This window comes from Cervus canadensis, chromosome 8 (assembly GCF_019320065.1).
Source record: "Cervus canadensis isolate Bull #8, Minnesota chromosome 8, ASM1932006v1, whole genome shotgun sequence".
NCBI classification, from domain to species: domain Eukaryota; kingdom Metazoa; phylum Chordata; class Mammalia; order Artiodactyla; family Cervidae; genus Cervus; species Cervus canadensis.
In genome coordinates, this window is record NC_057393.1 from 10,622,098 (window position 1) to 10,640,333 (window position 18,236).

At 43.7% G+C, this 18,236-nt stretch overlaps 1 long non-coding RNA gene across 1 annotated transcript in view; it reads left to right on the plus strand.

The window, feature by feature from the left end:
• The first annotated feature begins 1,740 nt into the window (after nt 1–1,740).
• Nucleotides 1,741–18,236, plus strand: part of LOC122445863 — a 31,028-nt gene continuing 14,532 nt past the window's right edge. Inside the window, exons 1-3 of the long non-coding RNA XR_006270709.1 lie at nt 1,741–1,934; nt 2,693–2,800; nt 6,138–6,244. This is a non-coding gene — a long non-coding RNA (uncharacterized LOC122445863). The remainder of the gene's footprint in view (nt 1,935–2,692; nt 2,801–6,137; nt 6,245–18,236) is intronic.

The following is an 18,236-nucleotide window of genomic DNA, read 5'->3' on the forward strand; positions in this document are numbered from 1 at the left end:
GAAAGTTATCTGAAGACTGAAAATATTTTTCTCTCCTGGATTGTCCGCTGGTCATAAGAGTTAAAGTTGAAAGAATCCTCTTTATTGTAGACTTACAGTCTCAATCACTCACTTGGTGTTGCTACTTGTGACTCTCATAGGCACCTCAGTCACAGAATGTCTAAAACCAGATGCAATTTCCTCCAAACCTGCTCCCCAGGGAGCCAAACAGAGGGGAGATCAGGATAAGAAACGAGTTCTCATTTTCTTTCCATTGCAACTTCTCATCTGGTGTCCTTACTAGAAGGGTGATATCTCATAGAATAATTTAGGATTGTATTTTTTCCAGAAGCTTCTAAAAACTCTTGTCTATCTACCTATATTCTTCATTTTAAGTACATTACTAAATTTGGAATATAGAGAACAAAAAAGATGGCATCCAATCCTAGCATGCAAAAAAAACTCTTATTAACATTTTGATCTGGTTCCTTTCCTGTGGATTTTAATGCCATGTGGCTAATAGAAAAAAAATGCATTTTTCATCTTGCTTTTCACTTAGCATTGTATAATAAGCAGTCTCTGTAAGGCAATACGGCTTTCATAACCATCTTCCAAAGGGGGCTACATATTATTCTAATAAGTGGCTATTCTGTATTTACTCAGCTTTTTCTCTTCTGGACATTTAAACATGTCGCATAAATATAGAACACTCAGGTTTTGTACTTACACTTGCCCTGGTTGAAGAACAATTCAGACAGCTCCAAAGTTTGCCATGGTGGGGGATTTGTAAAACATTTTCAATTCATTTGGTTCCTTTACCACTAGAGACTGGACTGCTCAGATATGATTGCTTATCACAACATAAGTATCTGTAGTCACAGAACAGTGTATAATTCACATTTGTTGCTTACCCATGAAAGTTTGAAAGCACAAAGGACTCTTTTTACTCCTAGGCACTAGCATTGGTAAAATTTTAATAATTTGTATTTAATTTCTCCCATTGAGTTTATTGGGTTTAAGTTTTGGATCTCAACCACTTTGGATTTACTTCTGCTCCCTCCCCTATATTTCAGCAGCGAGTGATTATGTTTGGGTTTCCACTCTTGGAGGGCAATCCTTGGTCTGAACTGTTTTCATTTATTTTATTTTAAAATTACAAAGACATTTCCAGTTATATTTGGTTTTGCAATTCATTCCTCCTCTGTTTCACAAAAACCATAAAACCCACATTGTCTGAAAATGCTGTGTTGAGCAAAATGGATTCAGTCCTCCTTGGAGAACAGAGAAGGATGGAGCCAGTATGTGTTATAAACATTTCCAGGGAGATAGTCTCTTTCCCAGAATTGGTTTTAGTCAAAGGCTGCTGACCAGTTGTGTGATTTCATTTGGGGTTGCTGACCCTGGACCCTACTTGAACTTGACTCTGGATGTCATGTAGGCATCTACCCACATCGTATCTGTGTCCTCAATCTCCATTCCTGCTGGTTCAGCCCCTGCTGTTATTTTTTAAGGGCCCGAGCCATGTAAAACCAAGACTTTGGATTTCTGAATGAACGCTTCTAATGTTAAACTTGGTGGTTTCCTGTCACAGAAGCAAAGACTCAGTGAATTCTGATCGTTCTGCAATGCGGAGCTTTCTTTTCCGGTTAGATTAAACATCCTCATTCCCTTCGATTGCAACATTTGATCTTCCATGCTCAGAATCTGCAAATTCTTTGAACAGTTTACTTTCAGTAGATTACAACTGGCCTTTCATTTTCCAATCTGAGGAAAACCAAGTGGAAAGTGTGGGTTTGCTGGGGGATTGTTTTTCCTGTCTGCCCTCATATTTAGTTGAGACTGTGATAGATGGAACTCAGATGGAGGACTTTCTCATGCAGGCCCTTGCTTCTGGTAGGCACTTATGTTCCAAACACTGTTGGATGGAATCCTACTTGTCCTGGGTCCGATCACAGGTATGAGTATGTGGCCATTGTGGTGGTGCTAGTGGTAAAGAACCCATCGGCCAGTGCAGGAGACATAAGACACATGGGTTTGATCCCTGGGTTGGGAAGATCCAGGAGGAGGGCACGGCAACCCACTCCAGTACTCTTGCCTGGAGAATCCCCGTGGACAGAGCAGCCTGGCAGGCTCTAGTCCACGGGCAGGCAGAGAGTCGGACACAACTGAAGTGACTTGGCATGCAGGCGTGCATTGTGTCAATGGCAGTTGCAGTCTCAATCCAAGACTTGAAAGAGACTTTTGAGAGAATGTGAGACTTGCCCCCTCCACAGAGACCACTTCATGGTCTTCCCTGTGGCCCCCAGCCCTCTTTCCCTTCCCTGAGTGAGGAAGGAAGAAGAGGGAGGAATATCTGGGAGGAACATTGCTCATCATGCTGGAATTCTTGGTTGTTACTGTTGTGCAGTCTCTAAGTCGTGTCTGACTCTTTGCGATATTCTCATCCCATTCCTGATGGGACTTGAGGGGACAAGTGTGCCTGCTCTTCCTTTTGGCGCACCTTTGAAATCTGAGCATCCCACAGTAGTCTCCCATACATTTTGTATCCCCCCTGGTGCTTACTCACACCACTCTTGTTATTTTCACAAAGCCTCTGATCTCTGTTAGACCATGAACTAGTTGAGAGTAGAGAGACAATTGATCAGCAAATGCTTGCTGAGTGAATAAATAAAAGTCATTTCTTGGGGTCTCCCTGGGCCTCTCTGCTGAGCAGAATCCTAGTTGGACTTGAGGAGGTTCACAGATGCTCCCTGGACCTTCTTTCCCAGCAGCGGCCTATGTCGGTTTCCTGTGGCTGCCGTGACAGATTATCATAAACCAGGTGAGTTAAAACAACAGAAACGAATTCTCTTACACATCTGGAGGCTGGAAGTTAAAAATCAAGATGTTAGTGGGGCCCCTCTCTCTCTGAAAGTTCTAGGGGAGAATCTTTCTGTGCTTCTTCCAGGTTCTGGTGGCTCAAGTGTTCCTTGGCTTAGAGCTGCCTAACTTCAATCTCTGCCTCCATCTTCACACAGCTTCTCCTCTCCTCATGTCTTCTCCTTTTCTGTCTCTATTGAGGACACTTGTCATTGGATTTAGGAGCCACCTATGTAATCCAGGAGGACATTATCTTGAGATCCTTGACTCAACTACATCTACAAAGATGCCTTTCCCTAATAAGACTGCATTCACCAGTTCTGAGGATAAGGATGTGGATATAATGCAATATATGGATATAATGTAATGTAAGATGTGATATCTTCTGGGGGACCACTGTTGAACCTAATACAGCCCCAGTCTGAGCCATGCAGAAGGGGATGACTGTCTCATGTCCCCCCCTTCAATTCCACCCAAGCTTCCCCACTTTAAAGAGCAGATGGACACCTTTGAAGTTTTCTCTGCTTTTACTTCCTAGGCTGTGCCACTTGTATAAACATGGAGCCTCTTCCTTGAGCAAAAGGGCCAAACATCTACATTAATTACCTGTGAATATGCAACTGAAAAATGCATTCTTAGAAAATGCCATTTCATTACTTAATAATATGTTAATCATTTCTGAAAGACTGTTTGGAAGATGTCCTTTTGACGTCAGTCAGCATTTGAACTTCCTAAGCACTGATGAAAGAAAGAAATCCCTCCCTGTTTCAAGGATGGTTCTTATTTGTTCTGTGTCAAGTCACAGTCTTTTCAGCAGTGAGATTCTAAGTCCAGCTCAGATGTAAGGCAGGCAGCTTCTTGAGAGAAGCTATTACCTTTTGTTTATTTCTCTCATCACTTGACTTAGTGATTTTTGTTTGGCTTCAGTCAAGTCCTGACAGTATAGAATCAACCATTAAATGGGTTTTCAAAGGCATAGTTCTCGAAGGATCCCCTAGAACCACCAGAGGCTGGCTTTAGAAATAAACAGAGGTGAGTCGACCATCTCACTTTCACTGAAGCATCTAGGCTTTAGTCCTTGAGTCTAGGAAGGGAGAGGATAGACGTGATTAGGGTCAGAAAATAAGAGCTGCTGGCCCCTTTGCTCCCCAGGGAGTGACCTCAGACATGTCACTTTAACTTCTCTTGTCTCTGCTTCCATACATTGGCCTAACACTGTCATCCTTTCTTAGTTCTGAAAATCCAATGCTCCTTCTGACTCTCAGACTCATTTTGAGCTCTAAAATAAAGTTTTTACAACTGATATCTTTATTTAAATTATTTTGCAAAACTAGTTTGGAATTTGGAAATTCATAATCGACAAAGTAAGCCATTACTTTCTGTGTGTAAGCAAATATATATGCTTACACACACACACACACACACACACACACATGATGTTGGGTCTTCCCTGGTGATTCAGTGGTAAAGAATCCAACAGCCAATGCAGGAGATACAGGTTCAATCCCTGGGTCTGAAAGATCCCCTGGAGAATGAAATGGCAACCCACTCCAGTATTCTTGCCTGAGAAATTCCATGGACAGAGGAGCCTACAGTCCATGGAGTTGCAAAAGAGTTGGACAAGACTTAGCAACTAAACAACAACAACATGTTTGATGTTACAGAAAAGCCCAAATGAACGTTTTGGCCGACCCATTATATACAGATTGCAGCTTAGAGTTCCAAGTTGCTTTAGGAGGGGAAAATCTTGGATGTCCTTACTCAGGTCTTAGCTAATACCATCTATACAGCCTTGTCTTTCATAACTGAGATGGTTTTCTTAAATAGCAAGTTGTCTAAAATTTTAGTGGAAAAATAGCTATATTAACCAGTATATGTCATGCCAACAGCAGTCCCCATCTCAATGACTTAACACAATATAATTGTATGACTTGTTCACACAAAGTGTAATGTCGATCAATGGTCCTGATCTGGAAGCTCTCCTGGGAGGAAAGCTGCTCCTCCAAACTGTGACCCAGATTTCCCCCATCGTTTGATTTCATTTCAGAGCCCATGCCTATGGCCTGGAAGCAAGAGGGGCGGGGGTGCGGGGGAAGCCAAATCGAAGGCACCAGAAATCATGTGATCCCAACCGACCTGCAAAGGATGCTGGGAATGCCATCTTCCTGTGTGGCCAGAGAGAGGAAGGAGGTTTGGCGAGCACACGGTAGTCCCTCTGCCATAGTAATTCTATGTCCTACTTTGGAGTGATGAAGAGGCAGAGGCTGAATGATTAGCATGAGCTCTCATGATATAGCAGGGTAGATCTCAGAAGAAAATTTGTAATTTCCATTGCACTCCTGAGACATTGATCCAAGCTTGCCTTGTCATCATTTTCTACCACAGAAACATTATTTAACCCAAGACTGTGATTTTATTCTTTAATTTGCATCATATGCACCCAATGCCTCATGGGAATAAAATGGGAGGTCCTGTGGGTGACTGACAGCCTCTATTCACTGAGGTTGATACTTCCTTGTAAAAGGGCATCCAACCACATCTTAAGAGGTCAGAAGGGTAATAATCATAATAATAGCCAACATCTATTAAGTGCCTACTATATACTTAGCACCATGATGGGCATGCTTTAGATCTATCTTCTTTAATCTTCTCATTTAATCTCTAAGTCTTACTTTTACCCAATGACGTGGAAACTGACTAATTTCTAAGGATGCATCTCTAAGTGATTTTGAGGAGAAGAACAATTCTAATTCCTTTTAAGGTGATCCCTTTGAGAACAGCAATCGTTTGGATGCATAAGTTCTGACAAGTTTGCGAAAACGTCAGTCACATGACCATGGGGTCCCATCTTGAGTGGCTTGCTGGGGGCTCAGTGCTGGCCTGTCATCAATCTTGCTAGTGATGAGGCTGCCCATCTGCTCTTCATTTTCGATGTTGCCTGCTCACCTGGCAAGCTTGCAGTCAGAATGTTGGAGAGATCGCCTTGTCCATCTAACTGGACAAAATTGCCTGTCAAAAGTGGAGAGTGTCAGTATTGTCTTGGGGGTCTCATGTTTTGGGGAGCTGTGTTTCAGGGGACACTGATTGAAGAATAACTGGAGTGGTTGGGAAAGGTGATATTAATGGGTTCAGACACCTTTATAGATAAAATTAACATCTCTAGACAATCCTTCTTTCCCCTAGAGGTAGAGGCTCTTTGTCCGGCAAAAATTTGGACTCCCTCTGCTTTATTCAGATTTATCCTATACAAAGGTATGAGGTTGAGGGGGTGTCTGAGTCCTTCCTTCTTTCCTCCACAGCTCCAGAGATGTCCCTGAAGACAAATTTCACAAGGACTTGCATGGGAGTGGAGCAGAGTTGAAGGCCAGCAAACTATTAGAATGAGCACCTAGTCTTTAGACAAGAGGTATCTCTAGCACAAAGGATGTTTTTACTTGACATGGACACTCAAAAAGAATTTCAGAACAGGTTTTCAAGGGAATTTCATGCCACCAAGACAATGGGAGACATTTTTTCACACTGTAAGAACTAGGTCTAGTGACCTTTGCCCTGCTGTGCAAAGGTAATCGGAATCTGGGCCAATAGGTTGGTAAGTCACAGCCTCTGCTTCAATAAGTCATAAGGATTTCAGATGAAAATCAGTTCAGTTCAGTCGCTCAGTTGTGTCTGACTCTTTGCGACCCCATGAACTGCAGCATGCCAGGCCTCCCTGTCCATCACCAGCTCCCGGAGTCCACCCAAACCCATGTCGATCGAGTTGGTGATGACATCCAACCATCTCATCCTCTGTCGTCCCCTTCTCTTCCTGCCCTCAATCTTTCCCAGCATCAGGGTCTTTTCAAATGAGTCAGTTCTTTGCATCAGGTGGCCAAAGTATTGGAGTTTCAGCTTCAACATCAGTCCTTCCAATGAACACCCAGGACTGATCTCATTTAGGATGGACTGGTTGGATCTCCTTGCAGTCCAAGGGACTCTCAAGAGTCTTCTCCAACACCACAGTTCAAAAGCATCAATTCTTCAGCACTCAGCTTTCTTTATAGTGCAACTCTCACATCCATACACGACCACTGGAAAAACCATAGCCTTAACTAGACAGACCTTTGTTGGCAAAGTAATGTCTCTGCTTTTTAATATGCTATCTAGGTTGGTCATAACTTTCCTTCCAAGGAGTACGCGTCTTTTAATTTCATGGCTGCAGTTACCATCTGCAGTGATTTTGGAGCCCCCCAAAATAAAGTCAGCCATTGTTTCCACTGTTTCCCCATCTATTTGCCATGAAATGATGGGACCAGATGCCATGATTTTAGTTTTCTGAATGTTGAGCTTTAAGCCAACTTTTTCACTCTCCTCTTTCACTTTCATCAGGAGGCTCTTTAGTTCTTCTTCACTTTCTGCCATAAGGGTGGTGTCATCTGCATATCTGAGGTTATTGATATTTCTCCCAGCAATCTTGATTCCAGCATGTGCTTCCTCCAGCCCAGTGTTTCTCATGATGTACTCTGCATATAAATTAAATAAGCAAGGTGACAATATACAGCTTTGACGTACTCCTTTTCCTATTTGGAACCAGTCTGTTGTTCCATGTCCAGTTCTAACTATTGCTTCCTGAACTGGATACGGGTTTCTCAAGAGGCAGGTCAGGTGGTCTGGTATTCCCATCTCTTTCAGAATTTTCCACAGTTTATTGTGGTCCACACAGTCAAAGGCTTTGGCATAGTCAATAAAGCAGAAATGGATGTTTTTCTGGAACTCTCTTGCTTTTTTCAATGATCCAGCAGATGTTGGCAATTTGATCTCTGGCTCCTCTTCCTTTTCTAAAACCAGCTCAAACGTCTGGAAGGTCACAGTTCATGTATTGCTGAAGCCTGGCTTGGAGAATTTTGAGCATTACTTTACTAATGTGTGAGATGAGTGCAATTGTGCAGTAGTTTAAATATTCTTTGGCATTGCCTTTCTTTGGGATTGGAATGAAAACTGACCTTTTCCAGTCCTGTGGCCACTGCTGAGTTTTCCAAATTTGCTGGCATATTGAGTACAGCACTTTCACAGCATCATCTTTCAGGATTTGAAAAAGCTCAACTGGAATTCCATCACCTCCACTAGCTTTGTTTGTAGTGATGTTTCCTAAGGCCCACTTGACTTCACATTCCAGGATGTCTGGCTCTAGGTGAGTGATCACACCATTGTGATTATCTGGGTCCTGAAGATCTTTTGTGTACAGTTCTTCTGTGTGTTCTTGCCACCTCTTCTTAATATCTGCTGCTTCTGTTAGGTCCATGCCATTTCTGTCCTTTATCGAGTCCAGCTTTTCATGAAATGTTCCCTTGGTATCTCTAATTTTCTTGATGAGATCTCTAGTTTTTCCCATTCTGTTGTTTTCCTCTATTTCTTTGCATTGATCGCTGGGGGAGGCTTTCTTATCTCTCCTTGCTATTCTTTGGAACTCTGCATTCAAATGGGTATATCTTTCCTTTTCTCCTTTGCCTTTTGCTTCTCTTCTTTTCACAGCTATTTGTAAGACCTCCTCAGACAGCCATTTTGCTTTTTTGCATTTGTTTTTCTTGGAGATGGTCTTGATCCCTGTCTCCTGTACAATGTCACGTACCTCCATCCATAGTTCATCAGGCACTCTGTCTATCAGATCTAGTCCCTTAAATCTATTTCTCACTTCCACTGTATAATCATAAGGGATTTGATTTAGATCATACCTGAATGGTCTACTGGTTTTCTGCACTTTCTTCAATTTCAGTCTGAATTTGGCAATAAGGAGTTCATGATCTGAGCCACAGTCACCTCCTGGTCTTGTTTTTGCTGACTGCATAGAGCTTCTCCATCTTTGGCTGCAAAGAATATAATCAATCTGATTTCGATGTCGACCATCTGGTGATGTCCACGTGTAGAATCTTCTCATGTGTTGCTGGAAGAGGGTGTTTGCTATGACAGGTGCGTTCTCTTGGCAGAACTCTATTAGCCTTTGCCCTGCTTCATGCTGTACTCCAAGGCCAAATTTGCCTGTTACTCCAGGTGTTTCTTGACTTCCTACTTTTCCATTCCAGTCCCCTATAATGAAAAGGACATCTTTTTTGGGTTTTAGTTTTAGAAGGTCTTGTAGGTCTTCATAGAACTGTTCAACTTCAGCTTCTTCGCATTACTGGTCAGGGCATAGACTTGGATTACCATGATATTGAATGGTTTGCCTTGCAAACGAACAGAGATCATTCTGTCATTTTTGAGATTGCATCCAACTACTGCATTTCAGACTCTTTTGTTGACTATGATGGCTACTCCATTTCTTCTAAGGGACTCCTGCCCACAGTAGTAGATATAATGGTCATCAGATGAAAATAGGCTAAAGCAAAAATGTCTTTAATATGTAAAATTGTAGCTTTCAGTTTCTGAAATACAGGTTAAAAATTTGTTTCATTCACCTGTCTAATGGGAGGAGGGAAGAGGCAACAGTTCTCTTGGGATTAAACAGTGCGTTTGAAAGCCAGCCCCTAACTGCATACTTTCATCCTGTTCCATGGCCTTTTACTCAGATGTGTGAATTTGGCCATGATGACTATAATGCGCCTGAAAAATGGAGCTGCCATAGGAGGTGAGTGTCCTCTTCCATCCATTTGTGAGTTGGGCTGCTCAGCTGGAGGTTGTGAACATCTAGTAGATGATTAAATAATACAAGATTAAAGAAATACCAGAGCAATTGATATTCACTCTTAAAGAAGGGACTTGGTCAGTGACCTTGGCTTTTTAGGAACATGCTCTCCGTGAGAGTAACATAGATCTTTCTCTCTGTTTTATGGTCAGGGATTGTCTTTGTCTTTGCTCTCAGGCCTTGCACTCCTCTGCTCTGATAGGGCCAACAACGCCCTACCCTCTCCATATGTATATCCTGGGCATGATATTTATAGGATAATCAAATTTTTGTGGTTGTTCAATCTCTAAGTCATGTCTGACTCTTTGCAACCTCATGGACTGCAGCACACCAGGCTCCTCTGTCCTCCACTATCTCCCAGAGTTTGCTCAGATTCATGCCTATTGAGTCAGTGATGTTATCTAACTATCTCATTCTCTGCTGCCCCCTTCTCCTTTTGCCTTCAATCTTTCCCAGCATCAGGGTCTTTTCCAAGTGAGTTGGTTCTTTGCATCAGGAGGCCAAGGTATTGGAGCTTTGGCTTCAGCATCAGTCCTTCCAATGAATATTCAGGGTTGTTTTCCTTTAGGATTGACTGCTTTGATCTCCTTGCAGTCCAAGGGACTCTCAAGAGTCTTCTCCAGTACCACAATTCAAAGACATCAATTCTTTGCTGCTCAACCTTCTTTATGATCCATCTCTCACAGTGACTACTGGAAAAAACCAAAGTTTTGGCTAAATGGACCTTTGTTGGCAATGTGATGTCTCTGCTTTTTAATACCCTATCTAGATTTGTCCTAGCTTTCCTTCCAAGGAGCAAGTGTCTTTCAATTTCATGGCTGTAGTCACCATCCACAGTGATTTTGGAGTCCAAGAAAATAAAGTATCTCACTGTTTCCATTGTTTCCCCATCTATTTGCCATGAAGCATTGGGACTGTATGCCATGATCTTTGTGTTTTTTTTAATGTTGAGTTTTAAGTCAGCTTTTTCAACCTTCTATTTCACCTTCATCAAGAGACTTTTTAGTTCCTCTTCACCTTTGCCATTAGAGTGGTATCATTTGCATATCTGAGGTTGTTGATATTTCTCCTAGCAATCTTGATTCCAGCTTGTGATTCATCTAGTCCTGCATTTTGCATTATGTACTCTGCATATAAGTTAAATAAGCAGGGTGACAATATACAGCCTTGTCATACTCCTTTTCCAATTTGGAACAAGTCAGTTGTCCTATTGTAAGGTTGTAACTGTTCTTTCTTGACCCACATACAGATTTCTCAGGAGACAGGTAAGGTGGTCTGGTATTCCTATCTCTTTAAGAATTTTCCACTGTTTGTTGTGATCCACACAGTGAAAGTCTTCAGCATAGTCAGTGAAGCATAAGTTAATGTTTTCCTGGAATTTTCTTTCTTTCTTTATGATCCAATGAATGTTGGCAATTTGATCTCTGGTTCCTCTGCCTTTTCTAAACCCAGGTTGCACATCTAGAAGTTCTTGGTTCATATACTACTGAAGCCTAGCTTGAAGGATTTTGAGCATAACCTTACTAGTGTGCGAAATGAGTGCAACTGTATGGTAGTTTGAACATTCCTTGGCATTGCCCTTCTTTGGGATTAGAATGAAAACTGACTTTTTGCAGTCCCATGGCCATTGTTGAGTTTTCCAAATTTGTTGACATACTGAGTGTAGCACTTTAACAGGATAATCAGATAGAACCACCAAACAAGTATGCAGTCTATCAATAGGGTCTGATTTGAAAGTCTTTCTTTAAATAGCCATAACAGCCATAAACTTCAGGAAATAGGCTAGTGATGATTATAAAATTTACTATTGAAAGTATCTATTATTTTCCTGAGAGATGACCTCTCTTATCCCAGTTGGGCTGATTACATTTCCATAGTTAACATTTCATTATGGCCTGTGTTTTGCTCAGGGTCTCTTAACTTGCTGAGAGCTGAAGCCTGTCAGCTGGGAGCTCTTTTGGGGAATTTGATTTTATTAATACTTTACAGTTAGTGGCCTTTAATTAATGTTACATGAAAATAGGATTCTAAAAGCGTTACAGAGGGCTTTTCACTGGGGTGTCAAAATAATTTACAGTGATTAATAAGCTTTAAATGACCATCACCAGAAATCATTTGAATTCCATTTTTATGGTAAGGCTTTGCCAGGAAGATGTTTATAATTTTTTTAAAAAATGTGTCCTTGGGAAAAATTTCTATCTTACTAGTAAGATATTACTAGTAAGAAATGTAGCATTTCTCCTGAGCAAGGAGTATGTCCTTAGTGGGGTGGGTGGGGGGCTGTTAGATCAACATGCAAGAGCTATGTTGGTGGCCTGCCCTGTGCTATTATGGGATGCCTAAGCCAGATTTATTTATTCACCACTGTTTCCTTCTACCCACCCTGCTCAAAACACACACACACCACACACACACACTCACACTTCTATTCTGGAGAAAGGTGGAGTGTAAACAAATAAAAGCTAACATTTACAGAGAGCTTGTTACGTGTCAGATGGTGTGGTATTTATAGGCAGTGTCTCATTTAAATCTTATAGTAACTCCCTGAGGCCTTATTATTCTCCCCATTTCATGGATGAATATACCAAGGCTCACAGTGATTAATGACTTTTCAAGGTCCTCAGCCAGGAAGTGGCAGAGTAGGATTTAAATGAGGCCATTTTCAGAACTCAGAACCAGTCTATTATAATTTTTCATGGATAAGTAGGTGAGATGTCAAACCCCTGCTCACCTGTGGACAGGCCTGGAACTCAGGATGGGTCTCCACCTTTACAAGGAAATAGGGCAGGTCAGAGGACCAGAGCAGAGGCTCTGTGATGCATACTAGGCACACTCGATGGAGGGAGAGGCTACATCACGGTGGCTACCATGGTACCCAGGGCCGGCGGGTGCCCCCTCCTACCTGGGTCTGCTAGCCAAGCAGCTTCAAGGGGGATGGTAGCTGCTGGCAGAGGGTTTTATAGAGAAAAGATAGAGGCTTGACTCCACTCAATTTCGTAAGAATTGTTCAACATGTTTATTGTAATGGTCTCCTTTCCATGTTTTTATATAGTGCATTAAAAATGAGCCCAAAGAGTTCCCTAGAAGACTCAAGTCAGTCCTGGATCATCCAGTGCCAGATTTTAGCTCAGCCTGTTCTGTCCCAACTCTAAGCCCTCCCTGGGGGAGCTTGGCCCCTCTCCCACCTTCACCGTGAGTTCTTCTCTCTCTAAGGAATACAAACGTCTTTGCTGGAGACCTGGAGCGTAACGAGGACACTGAGTGATCACGTGGCCCTGAGCCGGCTACTTTTATCAGGCAGCTTCCAGGTTCAGGCACCGTGTGTGGTTTGCGCCTTCAGCATCTGGTATATCCCTCACAGCAACCTGTTTCTCCTGTATTGGCTTCTCCTGGGATAACCATGCGAAGGTGTCTGCAGCCACACACACACACACACACACACACACACACACTCCCTCCCTGAGTGGGAGTCTTCAGATGATTTGAGTCTGTTTCTCTCCAGGATCCTGGGTATTGGAGAGCTCGGTGGCTGTAATAAGGAAGCTAATGTGACTGAGTCCCTGGGTGGTTGGACTGTCTGTAGGTCGACTTTGATGTCCATTCTGTGTCACCCTGGTTGTTGCCCAGCAAGGGGACTGGGGCCCTTATCACAGTTGTCGTTTCCCATCCCTGTGTGTGAGTTTCGGATCACTGTCTGCCTCCACCCACAGCTGGAAGGACAGGGCCCTTTCTCCTTGCGTCACTAAGTGCCCCAGGGCTAGGGGCACCTTGGGTCCTGCCTGGCCCTCGGGGAGTGGGGTCTGAGTGAGTGAAGGGGAATGGGATGGTGGGCCCCCGCGACAGGCTTGGAGGGGTCCTGGCTGACCTCTCAGGTGCTCTGGGTCAGCGGATGCCGTCTCATCCCCTTGTTTAGAAGAGACGCTGACTGCTCACCTGTGGACAGGAGTCTGGGAGTCTGCGGGGCCTTCAGCTGGCCACGAGCTGACCACAACTTGCACTCCAGTCCTATCTGCCGGGACATGGGAGCTGCCGAACTTCAGAGCTGAGAAAAGTAAACGTCGCCATAGAAACTGTCTGCTTAATTGGTTGAACTTTATAATGGGCCCTCCTGGAGAGGCCTTGTGATCAGGAGCTGTTTTCTCTCAGGTCCTGGGGGTGGGGAGTCCGCTATGACAGCTCAGCCTCTGATATTCCTGCCCTTCCTGCAGGGCGGACCCGGCCTCCTGCTTTTCCCTTTCGTGTGTGTGTGTGTGTGTGTGTGTGTGTGTGCATGTGCAACCATGTTTGTGTTGTGAGGGTGTGTGTCTCTATGACTGTGTGTGTTGGAAGTGAATAAATGCATCTGTTCCTAGCTGATTGTAGGTCTGTGTGTGCATGGATGATTGTGCGTTTGGTGTGTGTTCGTGACTGTGTGTTTGCAGAATATCCATGTGTGCACGTGGATGTCTGTACATGTGAGTGTGTGTCTGTGTGCACACATAGCTGTGTGTTGGGGAGAGTGTGTTGGTCAGTGTATGCCCATGTGTGTGTGCCTCTGTCAGTGTGTGTTTGTGTGTGTATTCCTGACTGTGTGTGCACTTGAGTGCTTGCAGAAGTGTCTGCATCAGTGTGTGCCCACGAACGTCGGTACATGTGAGTGTGTGCGTCTGCGTGTACACATAGATGTATGTTGTAGGCAGGGTATTGATCAGCGTGTGTCTGCATGTGTCTCTGTGTGTGCATCTCTGTGTGTAAGTGTGCTTGTGTGACCCCCCCCACCCCCGCCCACAGAGGAGATGATGGTGTGTTGCACTCCCCACCACTCCGCATGTTGATATTATCACTTCTGCTTCCCAAGTCTGGCAGGAGACGCAGAATTAAACACAGACGCTCTGGTGCCAAAACAAAATCGTGAAAAGATTTGAAGCCCTCGTTCCCTAAACTTGCAGCCTATCAAACTGGGAACAAGCCTGGCTTTGTTTTATTTCCTGCATTGAACGGGGGTAGAACAGTCTGGAGCCACATTGGTTCTGATAGAAGAGCTGACTCAAAGCCAGGGAATTTAAAATTACTGAAACCCAAGGCAGCATGGAGACAGCAAAATGTGATGAAGGGAAAAAAGCTTATATGGGAGGCGGGGGGGTGGGGGAAGACATTCTTACCTCGGGGTAGGAATGAGGAGAAGTGGCAGCCCGGTTTTTGAGAAACATAGAAGTACAAAGAGGAAAAAAAAAGTTGGTTCAGGCGAAGAAACCCGGCGAAGGTCGGCGACTCTGATCTCGATTTGCCCTGCATCCAGGGCCAGCTCAGTGGGTGGTACTGACAGTGAAAGCCGGCAGAAGGAACTGGGTCCATTTAAAATTGTTCTCTTGTCCAACCCTTCATCTCACCTCTGGGGAGACGACATCTAGCTGGGAAGCCATGTCCTTGGGTCACAGAAGTCTGGGGTCTCTGGCTCCCAGCCCAGTGCCCCCTGCCCCTTGGGGTCCTAAATGGAAGGTGAGAGCCGGCTTCACCCAGGATCTCTCCCAGCTTGCTTTGCTGGCTCATTGCTTCTCTTTCTGGAAACAAGTTTTTCTCTTTTATTTGGAGCCTCTAATCTTGCACTGGCCTCACCTGAGTTTTCTGGTTTTTATCTTAATCATGAGGTTCTGCAGTACTGTATCAACCAAGTTGTGTTCTCACCAATGACTAGAGAGTCTTTTTAATCCCTTTATCCTCCCCAAGGGAATTGATGACAATGGTTCCCCAAACCTATGGATCCCAAGGTGGCTGACCTCCAGGTCAGTGAGAAGGAAAGAAGTTTGTGGGAGGGTCAGGAAAGGCCGCAAGAACAGAGTGTGGTGGGGGAGGTCAGGGGTTAAGGGAGAATAATTCTATTGCAGGGGGGGTGGGCGTATGGGCCCGCTGGAAGAACTTGTCAAAGGCTCATCATCAACCCGTGTGTCGCAGATGGTTACCCCTGAGGCTTCACTGAGGTGACTCAGCTGGTAAATAATCCACCTGCCAATGCAGGAGATGCAGGTTCAATCCCTGGTTGGGAAGATCCCCTAGAGAAGGAAATGACAACTTGCTCCTGTATTCTTGCCTGGAAAATCGCATGGACTGAGGAGCCAGACAGGCTACAGTCCATGGGGGCACACAGACTTGTATACACTGAGCACACACACCTAAGGGAGTATCTCTGAGACCATGTCTGGCCCAGAGCCAGGTTCCTGCTCTTGGACTGGGCCTCTCTCCCTAGAGGTCATCAGGCCAGGGGCATGGGATTTCTCCCACTCTGCTCCATCCCTTCCTCCAGGCTCACCCTCCTGGAGCAGCCAGCTCTGTATAGAAGCCTAGCCCTTCCCAAGAAGAGGCCCTTGCTCTGTTCTGAGAGCTGCAGGCTGTGGGTGTTTTAGCCATGACCACATCAGCTGCTGACATCATCACCCAGACTCCATCCCATGGGCACCCCCGACAGTTGTTAAAGCCCAGTGTCTAATCTGTCCTGGTTCAAATGATAACTCTTCCCTCTGTTATCTTTTGCCAAGAAAACTTTAAATTATAAATCTCCTTTATTGGGGCTTGTAAAATGAATTGGGATATGTTCATGGAGGAGAATACTCTGTAGCTGCTAAAAAGAAGGGGGTGGATTTATGTAAAGGAATGACATCCACAATATTATTTCTGATTCTTTTCCTTTGATAAGTGAAAAAAGCCAGCTGTAGACAAGCAGGGATTGCTTGATCCTGTTTTTTTTTTTTTTTAATTACATAATGAGTATATGTAGACAGGAAGCCTAAATTGTTGGCAATAGTGATTTTGGGGAGGTGGGGCTTGGGAACTTGTAATTTTTACTTCATGTATCTGTTCTCTTCTTCCCCCTCGCTGTTTCAATAGATTCTATTGAGGATAAATAGTTTTTAAATTAAAAAAAAGTCTCAGTCCGAGATGGCTGGAGTTCATGGTAAGCCCACCCCTTCCCCCTTTTTTTTGGGTGGCAACATCACAAGGGTAAAGATTGAGGAGACCTGGCTTTTCTCTTAGCCAGGGCTTTTAAGTCTTTTTTTGTGTGTGTGCCATGGACCTTTCTGACAGCCTGATGAAGAAAGAGGATTCCCTTCTTAGGACTATGCTTTAAATACCTAAAATCAAATAGAACTACAAAGGAAGTCAAATATACTGAGATATAGTTATCAAAAATGTTTGAATTTAGGATATCATAATATATGTGCTCCTTCTTACATTGAAATACAAGATCTAGCTGCAGGTCTCATAACCATTATAACTTAGAATTAGCAAGAGAATACATGATATTTTGAGAAATCTATAACCCTTGACTGTTACATGCAAGTATCTATAATTGCCATTAGTGACAGAGTCAGATATGCTAACACTACTCTGGCCTGGAGTTTTCCTTCTTAAGTGAAGGAAATACTAAATTATTGTTGAAGTGAAGTGAAATCGCTCGGTCTTGTCTGACTCTTTGCGACCCGTGGACCCACCAGGCTCCTCTGTCCGTGGGATTCTCCAGGCAAGAATACTGGAGTGGATTGCCATTCCCTCTCCAGAGGATCTTCCCGACCCAGGGATTGAATCCAGGTCTCCCGCATTGCAGGCAGATGCTTTAACCTCTGAGCCACCAGGGAAGCCCAAATTACTGTTAGGGGTGCTAAAAATGAAGGTATAAAATGAAATGTTTTCCCATCCTGTATCACAAACCCCTATTTGAATTTCCCAGGCTGAGAACACCTATCCTTAATTGGCTGTGAGACACTAAATCACATTATTCCCTCTCTGAGAGTCTCAGTCTCTCTATCTGGGAAATGAGGACTTAGCTATGGCCAATGTGTATTGTCTTCTGCGTCGCCTGTAATTGATTGATAGTGACTTGGTTAGGCGCGTGGAAAACGCTATCAAGATTGCCTCTGAGATCAGTTGGAAAGAAGGCTGGGAGTACTCGGTGATGTCTGCCACGGGCGCTAGATGGGAGAAGGGGAAAAACATGCTCAGCACAGATTTCCATCCCTGGGCCTGAGGAGGCTATGGTCCCTTCCAGCTCTGATACTCTACATTCAGTCTGAAATGAACTATTCTCTTCTGACTCTAGTTAACAGTATCTCCTGTCCAAGAACACTAACAACATCAGCGATTGTTGTTAGTAGTCCTTCCTGAGGATTCTGTGTGTGTGTTTGTGTGTGTGTGTGTGTGGCATGGTCTCCCCCAGTCCACGCGCCCCGCCTCCACATCTTCTGATAGACTTTCCATGAAATGAAATTGTAAGCATTACCTCAAATTTCAGTGATAGAATGGTTACTGGGAACAGATTGTCTAGAAAGAAAACAAGAATTAGTAAACACTGTCTTACAAATGAGCCATCTGGAGATTTATTTACATAAGAAAAGAGGGAAGACTTGGTATTTTCATGCTGGGGTTTGTTTCCTCTACAAGTAGCCACAGGGGTGTATTTGTCATGAACACACATTGAGCTTTTTAGCAGAGATTGCTGAAAGCATGAAAAAGCAATGCTCATTTGGTTGGTTATTTGGAGAATGGGAAGGAGAAGAGAGAGAGAGTGGGAAAACCACCAAAAAACCCGCCACAAAAACCCCATGCTTTTTGAATGAAACTTAGTATATGGGATTTCAAAATGCTTTTAATGCATTCACACCTTAGTTTTAAAATTACGTATTATCACCAAAGTGTCAAATAAGAATGATTTTTGTGTAACAGGGTCAAATTTGGAGGCATTGAACAATCCTGCCAATGCAGAAAGACCGAA